This window comes from Solanum dulcamara, chromosome 12 (assembly GCF_947179165.1).
Source record: "Solanum dulcamara chromosome 12, daSolDulc1.2, whole genome shotgun sequence".
NCBI lineage: Eukaryota > Viridiplantae > Streptophyta > Magnoliopsida > Solanales > Solanaceae > Solanum > Solanum dulcamara.
The window spans coordinates 35723909-35746707 of record NC_077248.1 but is presented as its reverse complement, the minus strand read 5'-3'; positions in this window follow the sequence as shown (position 1 = coordinate 35746707).

The window sequence follows — 22799 nt, the reverse complement described above, 5'->3', positions numbered from 1 at the left end:
AACATTATTATGCTATGGCAGGCTTATTGTCTTGCACGCCCTTTCATATTTTGAGTAACGTAACTCCTTAAGAGATAAATGAAAGCAGCTACATATATGTGAAAATATATGAACCATTGGGTTCCCTATGTATAAGTCTTATATTTGTTGTTACAATTGATACTTATATACACAGGGTCCCGGTTTGACCTCAGTAGCGTCTCACAGGGATGGGTCATGACAGAAGTGGTATCAAAGTAGTTCGTCCTTGAAATATCTATATACCGTGTCTAGTAGAGTCTTGTTTATTGGTGTGTTATGCACCATATCTATAAATAGGAGGCTACAAGACATTTAGGATGTTACTTTATTTCAGATCTAAGATTGTGCGATAGAATCGAGTCATAAGGAATAAAATTCCTCATACTAACCTGTGATTTCAACATAAGGACAACATTAATAAAAGAAGTGAATGATGATGTTGGAAGTTACAAGGCACACAGGTAAGCAAAGGTACGAAGGACCTATGTCAGGTAAGGTGTCAAAATATGATGGACATATAAAGTTGAAAAATGAAAGGAAAATTATACAGGAAAGTGCAACAGGTAAAGTTTGAGTGGACATACGAGGTAAGTCCATTTTTATACTGCTAATTATGGGAGCCTTGTGTGCCTGTGATATTAGATAATGTGACTATATATGTGTGCCCTGTGAGTCACTGTTGGTATTTTCTGTGTGCAGGGGTTGATATAGTAAGAAATACAGAGAAAACTCTGCCTAAATCTTCTTAGAAATTAGAAGAGAATAGGATACAGGGTTGTAGTATGTCTTGAAAAGTTGTTCCCATAACAATGATGATATTTGGTTAAACCATGAGTATGGCTGACCTCGAGAAGTGAGTTAATGGCTGAATTGATGGGAATAGAAATTAGGAGGTCGATATTGGTATGGTAGAACAAAGTTGGGAAAGACTTATAATCTAAAGAAGATGATTTGCAGAAGACTGATAAATCTGGATAATATGATACTTTAAGGCACCGACTGAATTTATACATGGGGATTTCTATGATGAGTTACAGTTAAAAGAAGTAACAGGATTATTAAGACAAAAGTACAAGGAAAAAGAATTGTGATGGATATGAAGTGTTAATAAGACAGATTGTGAGACATAAAGGATAAGACTAACTAAGAAGGTTAAATAACCCATAGTAAGAATTGTAAAGAAGGTTAAGTAGTGTTATACTATGGGATTGAAGGTGGGCCAGTTGTGCCTATACGGTGTATTATAACATTATTATGCTATGGCAGCCTTGTCATCTTGCACGTCCTTTCATATTTTGAGTAACATAACTCCTCAGGAGACAAATGAAAGTGGCTACATGTATGTGAAAATGTATGACCCATTGGGGTTCACATGTATGAGTCTTATATTTGTTGTTATAGTTGATAGTTATATACACAGAGGTCCCGGTTGGACCTCAGTCACGGCCTATGGGGATGGGTCATGACACTTACGATCCTTTCAAGAAACTTAAGAAACTTAAATAAAAACTTAAGAAGCTTAAGAAGCTTGACAACCTTCAAAGAAAATCAAAAACCTCTCAAGATACAAAAGACTTTCAAGGTACAAAAGTACGGGGTATAACATCCTTCCCCTCTTTAGAACATTCATCCTCGAATGTGTACCAAAACCTTTCTCCGGATCTTATACTGACTATATGAGAGTTTATCTGTCCCATTGCCATAACATATACTTTCATATAGGAATCAATATCAGAGTTCCAAAGGTTAGGATTACTAGTAGACGTAGGTAATAGGTACGGATACTTGTGTTTCATTTCCTCTTTCACTTCCCAGGGAGTCACCCATCCTAATACTACTCTCTCCCAAGAACGCTTAACTTTAGAGTTCTAATGGAATCTGATGCGTTAGTACTGGTATGATCGCATCCATCCGTTATAGGATCTTGTTTGAAGTTTAAGCGTTCCCATTTACATATGATAGCGTTAGTTGATTTTATCTTACGCTTGTATTTTTATTGTCTGCTTCTCCCCTTTTAGGGTGTACCCATGTTAGCCTCTTGTTTATTTTCAACTATTCATGCGCATATGATTCTTTTCTAACACATTTGACATACTATATCTTCAGTTCGTAGCTATCTATTCCCTTTTTCGTCCGATACTCATACTTAATTAATCACGTCTATCTTGAGTGCTCCATATAGTAGTCCTTCTATTCTTGAGTCGTAAACAACTTATCTTGTCCTCTAATAACATTTGAGGGTTATGTACTTTCCAACAAGAATGAAACTCCATCATCAGGCATCTTGCCCCTCAACGTGATCTTTTTCTAAGGCAAAATACAACTTAAGATACCTTAGTATGAACTTTGCTGCTCAGATAGGCTTTTGTTTATCTGAAATAAAATTTCCCAAGTAAAACGTGTGCCCCTCATCGACAACTTGGAGGGTACCTTTTACAACTTTAGTTCAATATAATAGGGGTACTCGGTATCAACTTCTAAGACATATTAAGAATCTATGTTTCATTCCCCCTTTTTTTTGTTCTGGAAATTTCGACAGAGTTTTCTCTATACTCCTTACTATCCCCAAAACCTGAACGCAGAAAATACCAACAATGCCTCACAGGGCCAACACAGGGCTTTTAATATCATCTCATATCGCAGCCACACAGGGCTTTCAATAGTAACAACAGTATAAAATGATGGACTTACCTCATATATCCAATTCGAACTGCACTCATTACACTTTTCTGTCTATTTTTCCCTTTAATTTTTAACTTTAAATTTCAATCATATTTCAATCTTCTTACCTTACCCAGCATGCCTCTTTCACACCATTACTTATATATATTATGTAGCTTCCAATATTATCCATCTCTTTCTTCTATCAATGTCGTTCTTTGGCTGAAACCAAAGGTTAGAAAAAAAGGAATTTCATTTCCTATGGCTAGGCTCTATCGCACGATCTAAGACAAGAAAGAAAGATAATATCCTTAATGTCCTGTAGCCTCCTATTTATAGATGTGGTGCACAACACACCGATAAACAAGACTCTACTAGACACGGTATGTGGACATTCTAAGGAAGGACCGCTCTTATACAGTTCTATCACGATCCAACCCATAGGCCGTGATGGGTGTCCGAACTGGATGCTCGTAAATACCCCTTCTAACGATAAATAAACCTGTCCCATGTTTTATACATAATGTATCAACAGGCATGATAACATATAAGTCGATAAGGCTTTCATAGCATACTAGCACAAATGTCCATACATACATATACACAACCCACATACGTGTCCATAGACCTCTAAGAGTAAGAACAGTAACATAAGTTGAGACAGGGCCCCTGCCGTATCCGTGAACACATAATTATATATATCTAGGGTTAGTACCAAAAATCTAGGTTCCAGCACAATGGAGAACTTCTGAACTGCTGAATGGGACTCCTATGCTGGTGGAACCCCAAAGAGTATATCTAAAACTGCGGGCAAGAAACCAGCCCCCCGAAAAAAGGGGGGTCAGTACGACATATGTACTAAGTATATAAGCATAGACATCATAAGGAAATTATAGTTGGTATAGGTATACAGGGGCAAGTATGCCATCTAATCATTTACGATACTTGTACCTTATAACATAAAGTCGTATATAGTATCATCACGTATTGTACCCGGCTCATTCGGGGACTTGGTATAACAGCTACATGACTTTGTTATCATAAGCATCTATATACTATTAGTGTTATATCATATAATAATATCAAGGAATGTATGGCCCGATCCATGTACAATATAGTAATGCCGAGGAATGTTCGGTCCGATCCACATATCATATAGTAATACCGAGGAACATTCGGTCTGATCTACATATCATATAGTAATGCCGAGGAACATTCGGCACGATCCGTATATTATATAGTAATACCGAGGAACATTCGGCCCAATATGTATATTATATAGTAATGCCGAGGAACATTAGGCCCGATCCGTATATTATATAGTAATACCAAGGAACGTTTGGCCCAATCCATATATTATATAGTAATGCCGAAGAACATTTGTCCCGATCCATATATTGTATAGTAATACCGAGGAACGTTCGGCCCGATCCGTATATTATATAGTAATGTCGAGGAACATTCATCCCAATCCATATATTATATTGTAATGCCAAGGAACGTTCGGCCTGATCCATATATTATATACCATACCCAGCCCTTTATGAGACTCGGTCTCATTATATCATCATATACCATACCTAGCCCTTTATGGAACTCGGTGTCATAATTATCATATACCGTATTTGGCCCTTTACGGGACTCAGTGAATGACGCATTATAGTATACACGAGTAAGGTAGTTAGTAACCATATACAATCTAAATCATTATTTGAGACTCGACAATGTAAGAAGATTAAGCTATCGTCTAAGGACCAGAATAGTAGTGTAGCCATCTCGAGTGCTTTCTAAATGCTATTAAGGCATATACCTCTTAGGATATTGGGGACCCTAGACATGTACTAAAGTAATACTAAAAGTTCATAGAATCAGGGATACCCGTCATCACATTGTCCTTAGGACTAGGAGCTTATGTATCCAGTACTTCTCAACCTATGGAGTTCAAGGAAAGTAGTTCAACCTACTACAAGAGTTTGACATTCAGAAGTGAATAAGAGATATGAATTACTTTTAGGATTTAAGAATGGAGTTACCCAGAGCTCATATCACATTTTACTTACAATTAGGACATGCCAAAGGAAGAGAAAGAATAATCTTTACCTAGTCTCTACTTTTCCTCAAGGAGTCATCATTTACAAAAATCATATCCGGCCCATCATGGGCTCGGTATCATAACCTTATTATGCAATATCATATCACCATCTAATGTACCCAGCCCATGATGGAGCTCGATGAATAATTATAGCATAATAGTCATACTAATGTCGACAGCATACCAAGAGGAAAGAAGGATAGCTCTATTTCCTCATGCCAAAGACATGCCAAAAGAAAGGAGATAGCTTTACATATTTACTACTTTCCATCATATAGAAGCCTTGAGAGGCAATAACTCAACTAGTATAGGAATTCTACCATCGAGATATGAATAAGACTTATGAGTCATACTTGGGGTTCTATGAATGGAATTATCCCCACATTTCATAAATCAATCACTTAAGGCTAAGACATGCCAAAAGAAAAGAAGGATAACGTCACATACCTCTTTTGGGATTAATCGTAACCCAGCTTGCCTCAATATATTCTTAACCTATTTAACATGAAAGTAATACTAAGTTTATTGACCTTTCCTTATCCATTACCCTCGATTAGTTTGTTACTAGTTCTGAATCTACCAAAAATCAGGCAACATCTACCCTATAACTTGCCCTATCCAACTGATAATCTTAGCATCCATATTACCAACAACAACAAGCAGCCATATATACAATCACATCACTTCAACATTGCTAAATACAACTCTAAACATCTAGCTCAAAAGTACGATACCAAAATAGAGTTCCCAATCTTTATTTCATAAAATCTTTAACCATACCAAACAGAGGGTCGTGTGGATCCAACCATAAGCACTGACAACCTTTTTAAAAAACTTTAAATCCCTGAAACACTCAACCCAACCAGCTTCACCCACAACACCACAAGCACGACACACTTTGCAACTTCACTTTAACTACAACGACTTTAATTTAGTTTGTTTCTAACGTCAAGCATCCTTATACACTTTTTCAACTTTAGACCTTATTTAATACATGTAATATAATTCATAACAACATCATAAACTCCAGTTCGAAATAGAAAACTTTACCTTACCCAAAACTAGCCAAAATATGCCAAAACTCACCTCGGAATTTCCTTTAGCGCAGCTGAAACTTTAGGTCTGTTTGAGCCTGTTTGTATGGGCTTTAAGTTAGTCAAAACCAACTTAAAGCCCCTTTATAGCTTTTGGACGTGTTTGCCTAATTCTAACTTGAAGCCATAAATTTCTTAAAGTCAATCAAAACTGAAAAGTTAGGATTCCTAACTTTTTTTTTCTAAGTGCTTAAAGTCATTTTCTTTGACCATGGAAATTACTTTTATATCCCTTATATTTTAACTAAATTACCAAACTACCATTTTTATTCTTTTAACCCTAAAATTCACATCATTTTACTCATTTAAGCACTTTTATCCAAACACTCAACTGCTTATTTATAAAAATAACTTTCAGCACTTCAAAATTCTAAAAGCACTTCATACATAAAAGTTACTTTTTTTACGCCAATCCAAATGGGCTCTTTGTTAACATTTTTGGACTACTCCAAACTATAAATTTACATTAATAACACCATCATACCCTTGTGGTATACCCTAGATAATTAATTCACCGAACAGAATCAGAGAACTTACCTTTTTCTCCCCAAAACCGTAGGTCTATCTCTCGCTCAAGGTTTCTTTTTCTTCTTCTCTTATCTTCTAGAATTTTCCTTTCTAGAGTTTTTGAATGAAGATGTAATATTAAGGGATATGGATGACTAAAAGTCATAAAGCATATGTATATATATGCCACTTTAGGGGTGGCACGTGTCAATCCCTAAGTGGTGACACATGTCAATCCCTTATAGGGCCAACGCATCACCCCCTCCACTTAGGGGATGCCACATGGCATGTGGGGGGCCATCCCCTTCTGTAGCTGCTGCCACATGGCACTCCCTCATGCTGCCACATGGCTTTCTATTATGGGCTGCCACGTGTCGCTTTCTTTTCCTCCTTGTGGGTTCATAATCTCATCTTGCTTTATGAACCAATGTAATCCTTACTACGTAACCTTGATATGTGCTCAAGTATCATAAGTATGTAAGATTTTAAAAGTGGTAGCTTACATAAGTAAGTCGAGTCCTACGACTCATTACTTGGCCTCCAATTCCTTCCGGATTCCTATAACCACATTTCCAATCTGCCCTTCTATGGGGTGCCACATTCTCCCTTCCTTAGAGTTGTTTGATAGCGTCATAGATTATCTGGCTCACATGATAACTTATAAGAATCTTATGATGCTTTCAAGAAAATTAAGAAGCTTAAATAAAAAACTTAAAAAGCTTGAGAACCTTCCAAGAAACTCAAAAACCTCTCAAGATACAAAAGTCTTTCAAGGTAGAAAAGTACGCAGTGTAACAATAATAGCAACAACCACAATAATCCCAATCTAATTCAAGCAACTCCAATTCTACCCATTTCAACACCAACACTAATCATGGAGTTTTCTTACATACAATTCCATTTAATACAAGTTAATATCTTCATCATAACATTATTTTTAGATTAAGGCAGCCCACATTCATAATATCCAACAATCATCCAAATCCATATACAACTATTATATCTTAAGTCATCTTTAATGAACAAAGTCTTAATGATTTCATCAAAACATTGCTACAATGACCCAACCAACATAAAACACAACATATAATCTTAACAATCATTAATATTCCAAGCTCAACAAGAACAACAACAACATACCAAAACAACTCCTAATTAACCACATAAAGATGCTCAAAAACCTTATGAACACCTACATCATGCCAAGCAAATCACCTCCAATTTTTATAGGTTATTTCATACAATCTTTTCATCTATTTTAATAACATATAGTAACATCCCCATGGCAAAAACATCACTCATTTAAATGTGAGAAAACTATATTAATGTTACACAAACTTTTACAACAGCCCACAAACAAATTTGGTTTCAACTTTAACTATTAACTACCTTCATTCTCTTCAGAAAATCCATATCCACAACAATCAAAATACTAAGAAAAATTAATTCACCATTTTCTGCACCAAATAGCCTCCCAACATCCTTCACCATGACTCAACATCAACACCCATAATTTCATATATTCACCACACATTTACCATCTTATACAAGTTTAAATTACCTCCAAGATAAGGGAAAACATGGAATCTTACCTTAGGTTATAGTGACACAACTTGGTTGGAACTTGAGGGCTTAGTTCATCAATGTTTTTGTCGCCCTAAAGACTTCATCTTTCTGTCATTACCTTGAAGAAAAATGCTACACTTGACTCCTTAATTGCTCCCTCATTCTCTAGCTTGGCCGAGCTCTCTTTCTCTCTACACCTCTCACTTCTTTCTCTAATGGAATTGTCTAGAGTTGGAAGTGATTAGGTTGAAAATTTTACGTCAACAAAGAGACAACGTGTGCTTCCCAAGGGGCCTTCTTGTCCCCTACAAAAACGTGGGCCAATTGGAATTGGCCATGTGGCAGTGGAGAACTACTTTTTAGTCCACTAATAGTTTAATTCATCTTAATTAATCCCAAATCCCCACTTAATAATCTAATCATGGTTAATTAATTTCTAATCTCAACTAATATTTTCTAATTAGAATTGGGAATTAAAAATTTCTATTTCGTGTCCGAAAATAATCTCGTGTTTAACTTGAGTCGGTTCTCTTGCGAATGACTTAAAGTATGAAAATATAAAATATAACAAATTCAACATTAAAATTCCTTGAATTTATGTCCATTAGCTCACGAATAGTCCAATGTGCAAAAATACGGAATATAACAATTATCATGCTGTTTATGACCTATTTTGAGCCTACTTATATTGATAAAGGGCGGTAGAGTGGTCCTACCACGTTCAGCCTCTCTACTTGTGGCCAGTACCTTTGTTCAGTAAAGAAGTCATATCTCTTGATCCTAATATCGAATAAATTTCTACGAATTGTGTCGAAAAGATAATACAATTATCTACAACTTGCATTTTAGGAGTTTTCCCAAATTCCCAAATAATGATGGGGTTATGGTCTCCCCAAGTCAAATCACTCGAAAATGTAACTTAAAAAAACATCTTTTTGGAGGGCTTACACTTGGATTTGGCTCAAGGATCCTTCTTAAATTGTGTTTAACTTCACATACATTGTCCGTTTAACTTATTATATATCATTTTTATATAAACCCCTTCATGTTGGCCCCACCTCAGCATATGGTTACGAGGGCTATACATATTTTAACACATCATTCCAATCATATTATACAAACTCAAAATATTATACTCATGCTATTATCATGCTACTACAGTAGAATTTCATTCTTTATACTTATAATATTTGCTCCTTCTCGAGCTCACATTAAGCCATCTATAGCCTTAGTAACACAAAATTTTCGGGGGTGTAACACTCATCACTTGAAATTGAGAGTCAATATACATATATATCAATAGGAGTAAATAAATTTAAAATATACCATAATCTATGCATTTGGAACCATCATGTAAAATTCTATAAGATTTCATCATTTAAAATTTATATACTATGTTGAGGAAATATTTGGGCTCTAAGGGTGGAAGAACCCATGGATGAAAACCCACATACCTTAGAGTAGAACTTGAATAAATCTTGATTTTTGGTCCTAAATGGGAAGCTTTAATCCTTTGAGTTTTAGAGAAAAATTGGAGAGGATGATTTGAGACAGAGAAGGATGGAGTTTAGGATTTTGGGGAGGTGAAAGACTACAAAAATAACCCCAAAATGCATCTAAGTTCGTACATATTTGTTTAGGTAATTGTCCAAGATGCCCTTCATACAAATAATATGAAAAATGGGTTCAAAACCCTGCAGGAACGATAGTGGCCCACCGCTCCACATGCCAAACTACTGCATCTAGTTTTGGGCACGCTGCTGGCGCACCGCGCTAAGCGCCAAACTACTGCAGCTAGTTTCGGATGCTCTGTTGGCGCGCCACGCCAAGCCCAAAACTGATGCAGCGATAATCTTTGGTAAGATGATCATAACTTTTGACTCTGAACTCGAAATGAGTCGAACTTGATGATATTGGAAAAAAGACTCAAAGACCTTTAATTTGGTAAGTGATTAAATACAAATTCCTTATATAATAGGAGATACGGTCATTTGAAGTTGACCCTATTCTGAATTTATACGAAAACATAGCTGATGGAAATTCTTCGGACTTGTTTTGGTGTAGAAATATTCGGGGTGTTACATGCATAAAGTATTCAAGAAATATTTGGATATATTTGTGATTGTGTTCATTGATGATACCTTGGTTTCTTATTGGAGTAAAGAGGAGTACGTTGATCAATTGAGAATTGTGTTACAAGTCCTAAAGGACCGTCAATTATTTACTAAGTTTAGTAAGTGAGAATTTTTGTTGAGGTCAGTTGCCTTCCTTGGACATATTTTTCCAGTAAAGGCATTAAGATAGACCCTAAGAAAATCAAAGCAATTCGGAATTGGCTTAGACCCTTGTCTCCTCATGATATTCAAAGTTTGTTGGGCTTAGACAGTTATTATAGACACATTTTGGAAGGATTCTCTTTCATTGGATTTCCCTAAACTACTTTAACTCAAAAGAAGGTGAAATTCCAATTATCTGAGGCATGTGAGAAAAATTTCCAAGAGTTGAAAGTTAAGCTTACTTTTACTTTGGTATTGACTTTGCCAAAAGGTTCTGATGGGTTTGTTGTGTATTCTAATGCTTCAAGGGTTGGTCTTGGTTGTGCGTTAATGTAAAATGAAAAGGTGATAGAATATGCTTCTAGGCAACTTAAGGTGCATGAGAATAATTATTCGATTCATGATTTGGAGTTGGCCGCAGTTATCTTTGCTTTGAAAATTTGGAGGCACTATCTCTATGGTGTCCATTTTGATATATTCACCGACCATAAGAGTTTACAATATGTGTTTAACCAAAAGAATTTGAACGTTTGTCAAAGGAAATGACTTGAGTTGTTGAAAGAGAATGTGCTTGTTGATGCTCTTAGTAGATTGTCTTTGAATAGTGTTGCTCATATAGAAGATTAAAAGTAGTTAGTTTGTGATGTTCAAGGACTAGCTCTTTTGTTTGGTCGCTTGGTTATTCAGAGGATGATGGTATTGTTGTTCAAAATGGTTCTAAATTATCTCTTGTAGCAGATGTTAAGGCAAAGAAAGATAGTGACCCTACCTTGGTTGAGTCAAAAAAAGTAATTGCCAACAAAGCCATTGAGGGTTTCTCTTAAGGAGGATATGATGTTCTTATATATAAGGCTGAATGTGTGTTCCCAATGTTGAGGAATTTAGGGAGAAGATATTGTTCGTGGTATTTTATCCGAGGACCAAAAAGATGTATCCAGATTTGACGAAAGTATATTTGTGGAATGACATGAAAAAGGATATTGCAGAGTTTGTGGCTAAATGTTTGAATTGTCAACAAGTGAAGGTTAAGCATCAAAACCCCGGAGGTTTAGCTCAAGATATCGAGCTTCCTACTTGGAGTGGGAAGATTTAAATATGGACTTCATTACTATTTGCCTCATACCCATAGACAACATGATTAGATTTAGGTAGTTGTTGACAAAATGAGTAAGTTAGCTCATTGTTTTCTCATTAAGACTTCCTATTCAGACGAGTATTATGCTATACTTTATGTTTGGGGAGTTGGTTAAGCTTCATGGTCTTCCATTGTCTATCATTTTGGATCGAGGTACTTAATTTATATCTCAATTTTGGAGATCTTTCCAAAAGAGTGTCACGACCCAAACTAGGGCCTAGTCATGACATGACAATTAGGATTCTTGAAGAAACCCCAACCAAGCCTCTTAGAATATCATAATAATACATAAGGTAAACAACAAGCTAACTCTCATAAAAATCTAAGAAGACATAGAATAGCTAGAGAGAATCAAGACAACATAAACTTCTTACACATATGCCTAACATGCCTCTACACGACTCTATAGGCGGGGACTAGAACATGTTCCTAGCTCACCCTCATAGAAAGTAATAACAAGACATGAATAGTCTCATAACATCATCATAGCCTAGAAACAAAAATAAATGAGAGAATGACTCGGCTTTCCCTCGAAGTATGAGGACTCATCACATTAATCTTTAATAGATCACTAACTAGCCATTGGAAGAGGATGGAGCATCCATCCCTACATTGTGATATAATGTAGGAAATAAAGTATGAGTTAGTACATTTGAATGTACTAAGTATGTAGGCAATGCCATTAGTAAAACCATATTGTGCAAATGACCAAGCTTTAAAACATAGAAAAAATCCTGTAAAAGTATTATACGACATAAGACATGGTTAATGCAAAACTCATAAGCATAAGTAGTCATAAGAAAGACCAATGCATAATAAACCATAAGAGTATCATATAAAAGTAAAGAGAGGATTAGAAATTTAAAGAATCATAAGGACTATACACATGTGAGGGAGATAACCATAACTGACATTAAGACCATGCGATCTATAATATGAAATCTGATGATATTGTCATGACCCAACCCTATGGGCCGCGACTGGGGTCCGACCTGTACCCCCGTATACGTATCTAGTAGATGCAACGATCAATATAAGCACTATATAGAAGAACCCCAGTGGGTCATAATATTTTCATACCTGTAGCCTCTTTCATTTGAATCTTATCATGAAAGGGCGTGCAAGCCGATAAGGCTGCCATAGTATCTTAATATTTAGAATATATCATGTAGATATAACTAAACAGAACTTACACGTATAACCCACACATATGTCTATAGACCTCTAAGAACATTAATAGTAACATATGGTGGGACAGGTCCCCTATCGTACCCCTGAATAAGCAAATATATACATAAGAGGTTTGGTACTACTACTCGAATCTGAATCAATGGAGCTTCTTCCAAATTGGCTAAGTGGAATCCTAAGGTGGTCGACTCCCAACACCTGCGTCTGTACCTGCGGGCATAAAGCGCAGCCCTCTCGAAGAAAGGGGGTCAGTACGACATATGTACTGAGTATATAAACATAACATAATTGAGATAACAACTAAAACAGGGAAGCAGGAAATCAAGTATACCATTTAGTAGGGTACTGTACGTACACCTCACAAAATAAAGTCCTGTATTCCATTATCACGTATTGTATCCGGCCCATTTGGGGACTCGATGTTATAAATACATCATCTATCATAATAGGCATATGCATATTGTTAGTGTTGTGGAACATACAACCCGATCCATATATATCAGATTAGTATCGAGGAGCGTTCGGGCTGATCCATATCTATAACAGGTTAGTGCTGAGGAACGTACGGCCTGATCCCTATACATATAATATGTTAGTGCCGAGGAACATTTGGCCCGATCCCTATATAATATAATAATGCATATACGTGCACTTAAACCTTGGTAGCATAACAAACATCTCCCGAATATCATCATAAGATGTGTCAAAGAGTCTCTAGGTATAGAATCTTACACCTCCAATCATTATTCAACATATGGAAGGCTCGAGCAACAGGAGTTTAACCACTTTAAGTAGTCTAACCTCAAGAAGTGAGTACAAGTCATGAGTTATACCAGAACCTATAATGGAATCACCTCTATCTCATATCATATATTGCTTCACTTACCTTAAATGTTTCAAAAGAAGGAAGGAATAGGCTTCATGTGTACTACTTTCGTTATGTAGAAGACTTACAAGTCCATAACTCAACTATCATAGGAATTCTATTATTGAGAAGGGAATAATATTGAAGAACTATACTCGGGGTTATATGAATGGAATTAACCACACATTTTATATCCACATCATACTTAATACTAACACATGCCAAGAGAAGGAATAAGCTTTACATACACTACTTTTCAGCATTTAGAAGACATGAGAAATAGGAGCTTAACTACTTTAAGAGTCTTAACATTCAGAAGTGAACACGAATTTTGAATCATGAGTCATGTTCAGAGCTCATTAATAGAATTACCCTAGGCTTCATACACATATCATTTTTCACTTAAATCTGAGATATGCCCAACAGAAAAGAGAGACAGGCTTTACATACCTCTTACGAGTTACTCTTTGTCACATTCGGGTCGTCGTCCTTTGAACCTATTCAACACGGAAGTAATAAAGATATGAACCATCCATGAATTTTCAGCATCTTAAGTTGCACACGAGTATTCATAGAACTCATTTCCTCGCTTGTCTTCTTGACTAGTTCTTTAGCTAGTTAAGGAATTAACGAAAATCGGGCAGCACCTCCTCTATAACATGCCCTATCCAAATTTCCAATTACACCCCTAATTACTAAAGACAAAAAAATACAACAACTTGCAGCTCATATACACGGTAAACATGGCAACATTTTAAAACATAAGCTCCAAAACCTTTAATTATACAAAATGAGGGGTTGTGTGTCTGAAAAAAGAACTCCAACACCTCTTTTATAATACTATTAGTCCCTGCAATACAGCACCACATACCTTCAGCAGCACACCACAAGCACAACACCTTACTTCGACTACAATTTAACTATAGCGACTCTAATTTAGATTTTCTTCAACGTCAAGCATTTCTAGGCAAATTTTATTATTAAATACACCTATAGTACGTGTAATAAACTTCATAAAAATGCCATAATTTCCAAATTGAAAGAAGAAATCTTACCTTACATGAAATTGGCTAAAACTGCCAAATTGTGATTCGGAACTTCTCTAAACGTGTTGAAATTGCGTGGACTATTTGTATCACTTTCTTGCTGCCATAAAATAGAATTTCATTCCATAAAAATACATTATATAACCTTGGGATACCATAAATAATTAATTCATGGAACCAAAGTCGGAGGCTTACCTTGGAAGCCCCAAACCCGTAGCCCTCTTTTCTTGCCCCTAGCATTTTTTGCTTCAACTTTCTTCTATCTTTTCCAAGTGTAGGGATTAAGAAATGGTTCCATAGTCATCATAAAATACATATATACATCTCCACATTGTTGAGGAACACCATAGATAATTAATTCACGAAGGAAAATTGGAACTTACCTTGAATTCTCCAAACCGTGGTTGCCTTCTTTTTCTCTCTCTACGTTTCTTTCTTTTCTTGCTCTTTGGCTAAAGTTTTTGCTGAGAACTGAAGTTAATAGTCACATAAAATACATATATATGTTATCTTAGGAGGTGAAACATGTCATCCACATAGGTTGCCACATGTCCAGCCCCTATTGGGCTATGTATCCATGTCATGGCTCCTAGGCTACCACGTGTCCTTAGTGGGGCCCACCCCCAAGTAGGTGGGTCACCTAATTGAACCCAAGCAAGTGGGTCACCTGCTTCTATGTGGTACTTTCCTAGGCTGCCACGTGGTACCTCCTCCTGCTGCCACATATCATCTTCTCCTCTTCTCCATGGATTCGTAATCTAATCTTATTTTAAGAACCCATGTAATCCTTAATACATAAGCATGGTATGTACTCAAGTGTCTTAAGTATGCCAAACTTCTAAGTTAGTAGCTTAAATTGGTAAATCGAGTACTACAACTCGTTACTTGGCCTCCAACTCCTTTCGGACTCTCCTAGCCCTATTTCCAACCTTTCCTCTCATGGGGTATCGCATTATTCTTTCCTTAGAGTTGTTTGATGGTGTAGTAGATTCTATGACTCACATGATAACTTCCACGAAACTTAAGAGATATTTCAAGTTCAAAAGTGTGGGGTGTTAAATCCTTTCCCCGTTTAGAACATTTGTCCCCGAATGTTAAACAAAATTTCCCTTAGAACTTTATACAAATTGTAGGGAGATGCTTTGCTATTTCCATAACATATACTTTCATCTAAGTACTTAATATACGAGTTCTAGGAGTTGGGGTTACTTGTATATGTCAGGACTAGGTATAAATACTTATGTTTCCTGTCCTCTTCAATTTCCCAGGTCATCCTTTTTTTTGGTTTTGGTTTTGCCATAATATCCTGACGGAAGGCATGTCTTTAGTTCGTAACGTCCTTATGTGCCAATCCAAGATGGCGATAGGTTATTGTTTACAGGATTACTCTTCCATTTCATGGACATCATTTATGGGACATACTCTGGGTGGCTTACCAGTACCCTTGCAAAGCATCCCTATCTGATGGACAGGGCGTATAGTTTCCAAATTAGGTGGTAAGTTCAACTTATTGGCAACTTTGTAGACCTTACAAGAAACTTGATAAGATATAGATAATCATCCCATCTACCTTCGAAGTTAACAACACCAGGTCATGACATACCTTCTAGCATTTAAGTGGTACGCTTAGCCTGTTTATTAGTTTTGAGAGTCAAAGGCGGTACTAAGACCTACCTATTTGCCCGATCTCTTCTTGGGTTGATATTCAAGCGCTAGATGTACTTTGAGCCTCCTTACTCAAGACAGTAGTTATGGGGATCTCATGTATTACTCTTCAATTCCACTAGAAGACTTTAACTGGCATGTTACCCTTTGGGTTTCTTCTTCCTTTTTTTTCCAATTATTAGGGTTGTCTACTGAGTAGCGCTAAAGTTCGTTCATACAGTGACCTTCATAGCCACTTTGAGTTCTGTCTATCAATAGATGGCATAATTCCGAAGTAGTTTAGCACATAAACTCGCCATCCTATGGTAACAGTTAGTTCTGCCCATCTTCCATAAACCATTTAACAATTTTCCTTACTCCTGCTTGTAACCTTCTAGACACGTTACCTTATGTCATTCTTTACCTTTACAAGAATATGAGAGGGTACCAGGAATATCTTAGCGTTGTCTCGCTAGTTCTTATATTTTATCTTGCCTTTTTCTCCCTTATCCTACAATTGATGTTGGGATAGACCCTTGGTCCAACCATGGCCATGTCTTACTTTGCCCGTTGTACTAATTCCATCTCAATAGTTGACTCAACCCATCTTTTCACCTTTCTGTCATATATCCAAAATATCCTAAGTTTGTTTACCACGTACTTCCTTACTTGGCCATATACTTATCATATACAATCATAGATTATCTAACCATTCTGATAGAACTTGTATAAGGTGGACTTAATCCTTTCGTCTCCTAATTCATTTTGATGTACTTACCTTCTTCACATTGAGACTTGCTCGTCCCACCTTGCCACACTTCTTTCTTTTCCCTTATTCACCTTTTGCTCTTTTCATCTCCTACCATATGAGGCTTTTTATTCCTTTTCCTTGGTTATTTATCTATCGCAATATCCTTTGCGACCAACTCTATAGCTATTATTTTGGCTCTTTGTCTAGCCTGATGTCCTTATCCTTCTTAGTTTCTCTTCAGTTATTCGATATCCTTTAATTGCTATACCCTTTTCTTTTCATACGCACGTACCTTCTAGCTTTATGTCATTCAAGGTCTTGTTAAAACTTCTTAACACTGCCCTACTTACCATTCTGACTTCTATCCAATTATTGGTCTCTTCTAGACCTTCCTAACTTGTATCAGTCCGGGTTCTTATTGAAACTTAAACGTCTATCTCAAATATGTTTCCATATCAATTTCCTTCACCTAACCTTTGCAATTTTCTCCTTGACTTCCCCCCTTTAGTTCGTACTCATATTCAGTTTATGGCATATCTCTAAGGTGCTTCTGTGAGAATTTCTCTCTCCAATTAGTTGGTGGAGAACTAATAAACTATTATCCTAGAACAATTTCCAACCACTGTTAGAAAAACTAGACTTCCTTAAACCATCACAATACTTCTTAACATTTGACCCATATGATCTCCCTCTGAGTTTATCCTCAAGTCATAAATAAGTTATCTAATTTACAACCAAGAGTTGGGGATTGACACTTTTCAAGAAAAGTGAAACTCAATTGCTGGACGTCTTACCCTTCAACCTGAGCCCCCTTTTTTTTGTTTCCTACGACACAAGTACGACTGGAGATACCGTGGTCTGAACTTTACTTCCTAGATAGGATTTTGTTTCTCCGAAATAAAATTCCCCAAGTAAAAATGGTGCACCTTATCGATGACTCAGAGAGTACCTCCTACAACTTTAGTTAAACATAATAGGGGTACCCGGTATCAACTTCCAGGAAATACTAGGAATCTAAATTTCATTCCATTTCCTTGTTCTTGGAAAATTTCGGCAGAGTTTCCTCTATACCCCTTACTATCCCACAACCTACATGCAGAAAATACCAATAATGCCTCACTGGGCCAACATATATGTATATTCGTATCATCTCATAGCCACACAGGGCTTTCAATATCCTCTCATATTGCCGCCAAACATGGCTTTCAATATCAACTATAATAATGTATAAATAATGGCCTTACCTCGTATGTCCAAGTTTGAACCGCATCTATTTGCACTTCCCTATCTACTTTTCCCTTCAGTTTTTAACTTTACATTTCAATCACATATCAATACCTTAACCAACAGATCTCTTACATGCCATTACTTACCTACATTCTTCATAACTTCCCATGTAATCACTTACCTCCTCTTGTTGATGTCATCCTCCTGCTAAAGTCCAAGATTAGTATAAGGGATTTTTCCTATAACTCGGATCTATAGCACAATCTTAGATGTGAAAGGCAAGTAATATCCTAAATGTCCTGTAGTTCCTATTTATAGATATGGCGCACAACACATCTATAATCAAGAGTCTATTAGACACGATCTACATATAATCTAAGGATGAACTGTTCTAATACAACTTCTGTCATGACCCAACCCTATGGGCCACAAATAGGGTCCAACCTGGACGTATACCTATCTAGTAGATGTAATGATCAATATAAGCACTATACAAAAGAACCCTAGTGGGTCATAACATTTTCATACATGTAGACTCTTTCATTTGTATGTTATCATGAAAGTGCATGCAAGCCAATAAGTTTGCCATAGTATCTTAATATTTACAATACATCATGTAGACATAACTGAATAGAACTTACACGTATAACCCACACATATATCTATAGACCTCTAAGAATATTAATAGTAACATATGGTGGGACAAGGCCTCCACCATACCCTTGAATAAGCAAATATATACATAAGAGGTATGGTACTACAAATCGACTCCGAATCAATGGAGCTTTTTCCAAACTGGCTAAGTGGAATACTGAGCTGGTGGACTCCCAACACCTGTGTCTGTACCTGCGGGTATAAAGCGCAACCCCCTTGAAGAAAGGGGGTTAGTACGACATATGTACTGAGTATATAAACATAACATAACTAAGATAACAAATGAAACAGGGATGCAGGAAATCAAGTATACCATTTAGTAGGTTATTATACCTGTACCTCACAAAATAAAGTCCTGTATTCCATTATCACATACCGTATCCGGCCCACTCAGGGACTCGATGTTACAAATACATCATCTATCATAATAGGCATATGCATATTGTTAGCATTGTGGAACGTACAACCCGATCCATATATATCAGATTAGTATCGAGGACCGTTCCGCCCGATCCATATCTATAACAGGTTAGTGCCGAGGAACGTACGGCCTGATCCCTAAATATATAACATGTTAGTGCTGAGGAACATTCAGCCCAATCCCTATATAATATAATAATGCATATATATGCATGTAAACCTTTGTAGCATAACAAACGTCTCCCAAATGTCATTATAAGATGTGTCAAAGAGTCTCTAGGTGTATGAGCTTACACCTCCAATCATTATTCAACATATGGAAGGCTCGAGCAACAGGAGTGTAACCACTTTAAGAAGCCTAACCTCAAGAAATGATTATAAGTCCTGAGTTATACCCATAACCTATAATGGAATCACATCTAGCTCATATCATATATCGCTTCACTTACCTTAACTGTTTCAAGAGAAGGAAAGAATAGGCTTCACGTGTACTATGTTTCATTATGTAAAAGACTTATAAGTCCATAACTCACCTATCGTAGGAGTTTTAATATCGAGAAGGGAATAATATTGACGAACCATACTCGGGGTTTTATGAATGGAATTACCCCCACATTTTATATCCACATCATACTTAATACTAAGACATGCCAAGAGAAGGAATAAGCTATACATACACTACTTTTCAGCATATAGAAGACTTGAGAAATAGAGCTTAACTACTTTAAGTGTCTTAACATTCAGAAGTGAACACGAATTATGAATCATGAATGATGTTCAGAGCTTATGAATAGAATTACCCCAGGCTTTATACACATATCATTTTTCACTTAAATCTAAGATATGCCCAAAAGAAAAGAGAGACAGGCTTTACATACCACTTACGAGTTACTCTTTGTCATGTTCGCCTCGTCATCCTTTGAACCTATTCAACATGGAAGTAATAAAGATATAAACCATCCCTGACTTTTCAGCATTTTAAGTTGCACACAAGTATTCATCGAACTCATTTCCTTGCTTGTCTTCTTGACTAGTTCTTTAGATAGTTAAGGAATTAACGAAAATCAGGCAGCACCTCCTCCATAACATACCCTATCCAAATTTCCAATTACATCCCTAATTACTAAAGCCAACAAACTACAACAACCTGCAGATCATAGACACGTAAAACATGGCAACATTTTACAACATAAGCTCCAAACAACTTGCTGAAAATTACGACACCAAAATAGAGTTTCTAGTCTTTATTTCGCAAAACCTTTAATTATATAAAATGAGGGGCTGTGTGGCTGATACAAGAAGCTCTCACACTTATTTTAGAATACTTTTAGTCCCTAAAACACACCACCACACACCTACAGTAGCACACCACAAGCACAACATGTTGCTTCGACTGCAATTTAACTATAGCAACTCCAATTTAGATTGTCTTCAACGTCAAGAATTTCTATGCAAATTTTATTCTTTAAGACACCTATAGGACGTTTAATACACTTCATAAAAACACCATAATGTCAAAATTGAAAGAAGAAAGTTTACCTTACCTGAAATTGGCAAAAACTGCCAAATTGCGATTCAGAACTTCTCTAAACGTGTTGAAATTGCGCGGACTATTTGTATCACTTTCTTGCAGCCCTCCAAAAAAATTTCATTTCATAAAACACAATTATATAACCATGGGATACCTTAAATAATTAATTCATAGAATAAAAGTCAGAGGCTTACCTAGGCAACCCCAAACCCGTAGCCCTTTTTTCTTGCCCCTAGCATTTTTCGCTTCAACTTTCTCGTATCTTTTCCAAGTGTAGGTCTTAAGAAATGGTTCCTCAGGCATTATAAAATACCTATATACATCTCCACATTGTTGAGGAATACCATAGATAATAAATTCACGAAGAAAAATTGGAACTTACCTTGAATTCTCCAAACCGTGGCTACCTTCTTTTTTCGTCTCTACGTTTCTTTCTTTTCTTGCGCTTTGGCTAAAGTTTTTGCTGAGAACTAAAGTTAATAGTAACATAACATACATATATATGTTGTCTTAGGAGATGACATATGTCATCCCCATAGGGTGCCATGTGTCCAGCCCCTATTTGGCCATATATCCATGTCATGGCTCCTAGGCTGCCACGTGTCCTTAGTGCGGCCCACCCCCGAGTAGGTGGGTCACCTACTTAAACCCAAGCAATTGGGTCACCTGCTTCCATGTGGCACTTTCCTAGGCTGCCATGTGGTGCCTCCTCTTGCTTCCACATGTCATCCTCTCCTCTTCTCCATGGGTTCGTAATCTCATCTTATTTTAAGAACCCATGTAATCCTTACTATGTAAGATTGATATGTACTCAAGTGTCTTAAGGATGAAAGCCTTCTAAGTTAGTAGCTTACGTAGGTAAATTGAGTCCTACAACTCGTTACATGGCCTCTAAACCCTTCCAGACTCTCCTAGCCCTATTTCCAACCTTCCCTATTATGGGGTATTGCATTCTTCTTTCCTTAGAGATGTTTGATGGTGTAGTAGATTCTACGAGTACTATGATAACTTCCACGAAACTTAAGAGACATTCTGAGTTCAAAAGTATAGGGTGTAACAGATACCCACAACGACAATGGGGCAAGCTACATGACAAGGTAGACTCCATCCAATGTTATCATCATTTAGACCGGATACTCGCCTTTAGTCCTTGAGATTGGGTACTCACCTCTAATCTCTTTACCCATGGTGACATGTAGTTATGGGACATGGGTAATTGCCACTAGTCCACTTGGTAATAAGTACAACATCCCATAGAATTGTCACGACCCAACTCTGTAGGCCGTGACGGGTGTCCAAGTTGGACACTCGCGTATAACCTTGTTAACTGTAAGTAAACCTGTCCCATGATTACACATTTGCACAACCTGTCTCCTGAGGGGTCACAACTTATCATTTAGGCAACATAATATATAAGCCGATGAGGCTATCATATCATGTGGGTTCATCCCCCTATATACATGCACGCAAGCCGACAAGGCTGCCATGACGGAGGGAACGTCCCAAAATATGAGTCATATAGACATAATCGAACATATATATATACACAACCCACACACATGTTTACAAACCTCTAAGAGTATTAATGATAATATATGGCAGGATAGGGGCCTGTTGTACCCTTGAATGAACAACATATACATCAGAAGTCCAGTACCAAAACCTAGGCTCCGATACAATAGATCTTTTCCCAAACCGCTGTGTGGAATCCTAAGCTAGCGGATCCCGAAAATGGTTGTCTATACTAGGGGGAATAAAACACATCCCTTTGGAGAATAGGGGGTCAGTACGATATATGTATTGAGTATAGAAAGCATAACATGTCATAACTAAGACAACAACTAAAATAGGGATATAGGAAAAAGTGTATCAGTTAACAAATCACTATACCTGCACCTTATAAAATGAGGTCATGTACATCTTCCTCACATACCATACCTGGCCTGTTGTGGGACTTGATGCTACAAGTGTATCACTATATTTCATATGCTTGTCTATATACTGTATCTTCCCCTTTTATAAGGGATTCAGTGAGTTACCATCTTATCATTTATTAGCCCTGGCCCTTCATGGGATGCGGTGAATAATTATTTCGTGATTTATCATGCCTGGCCCTTCATG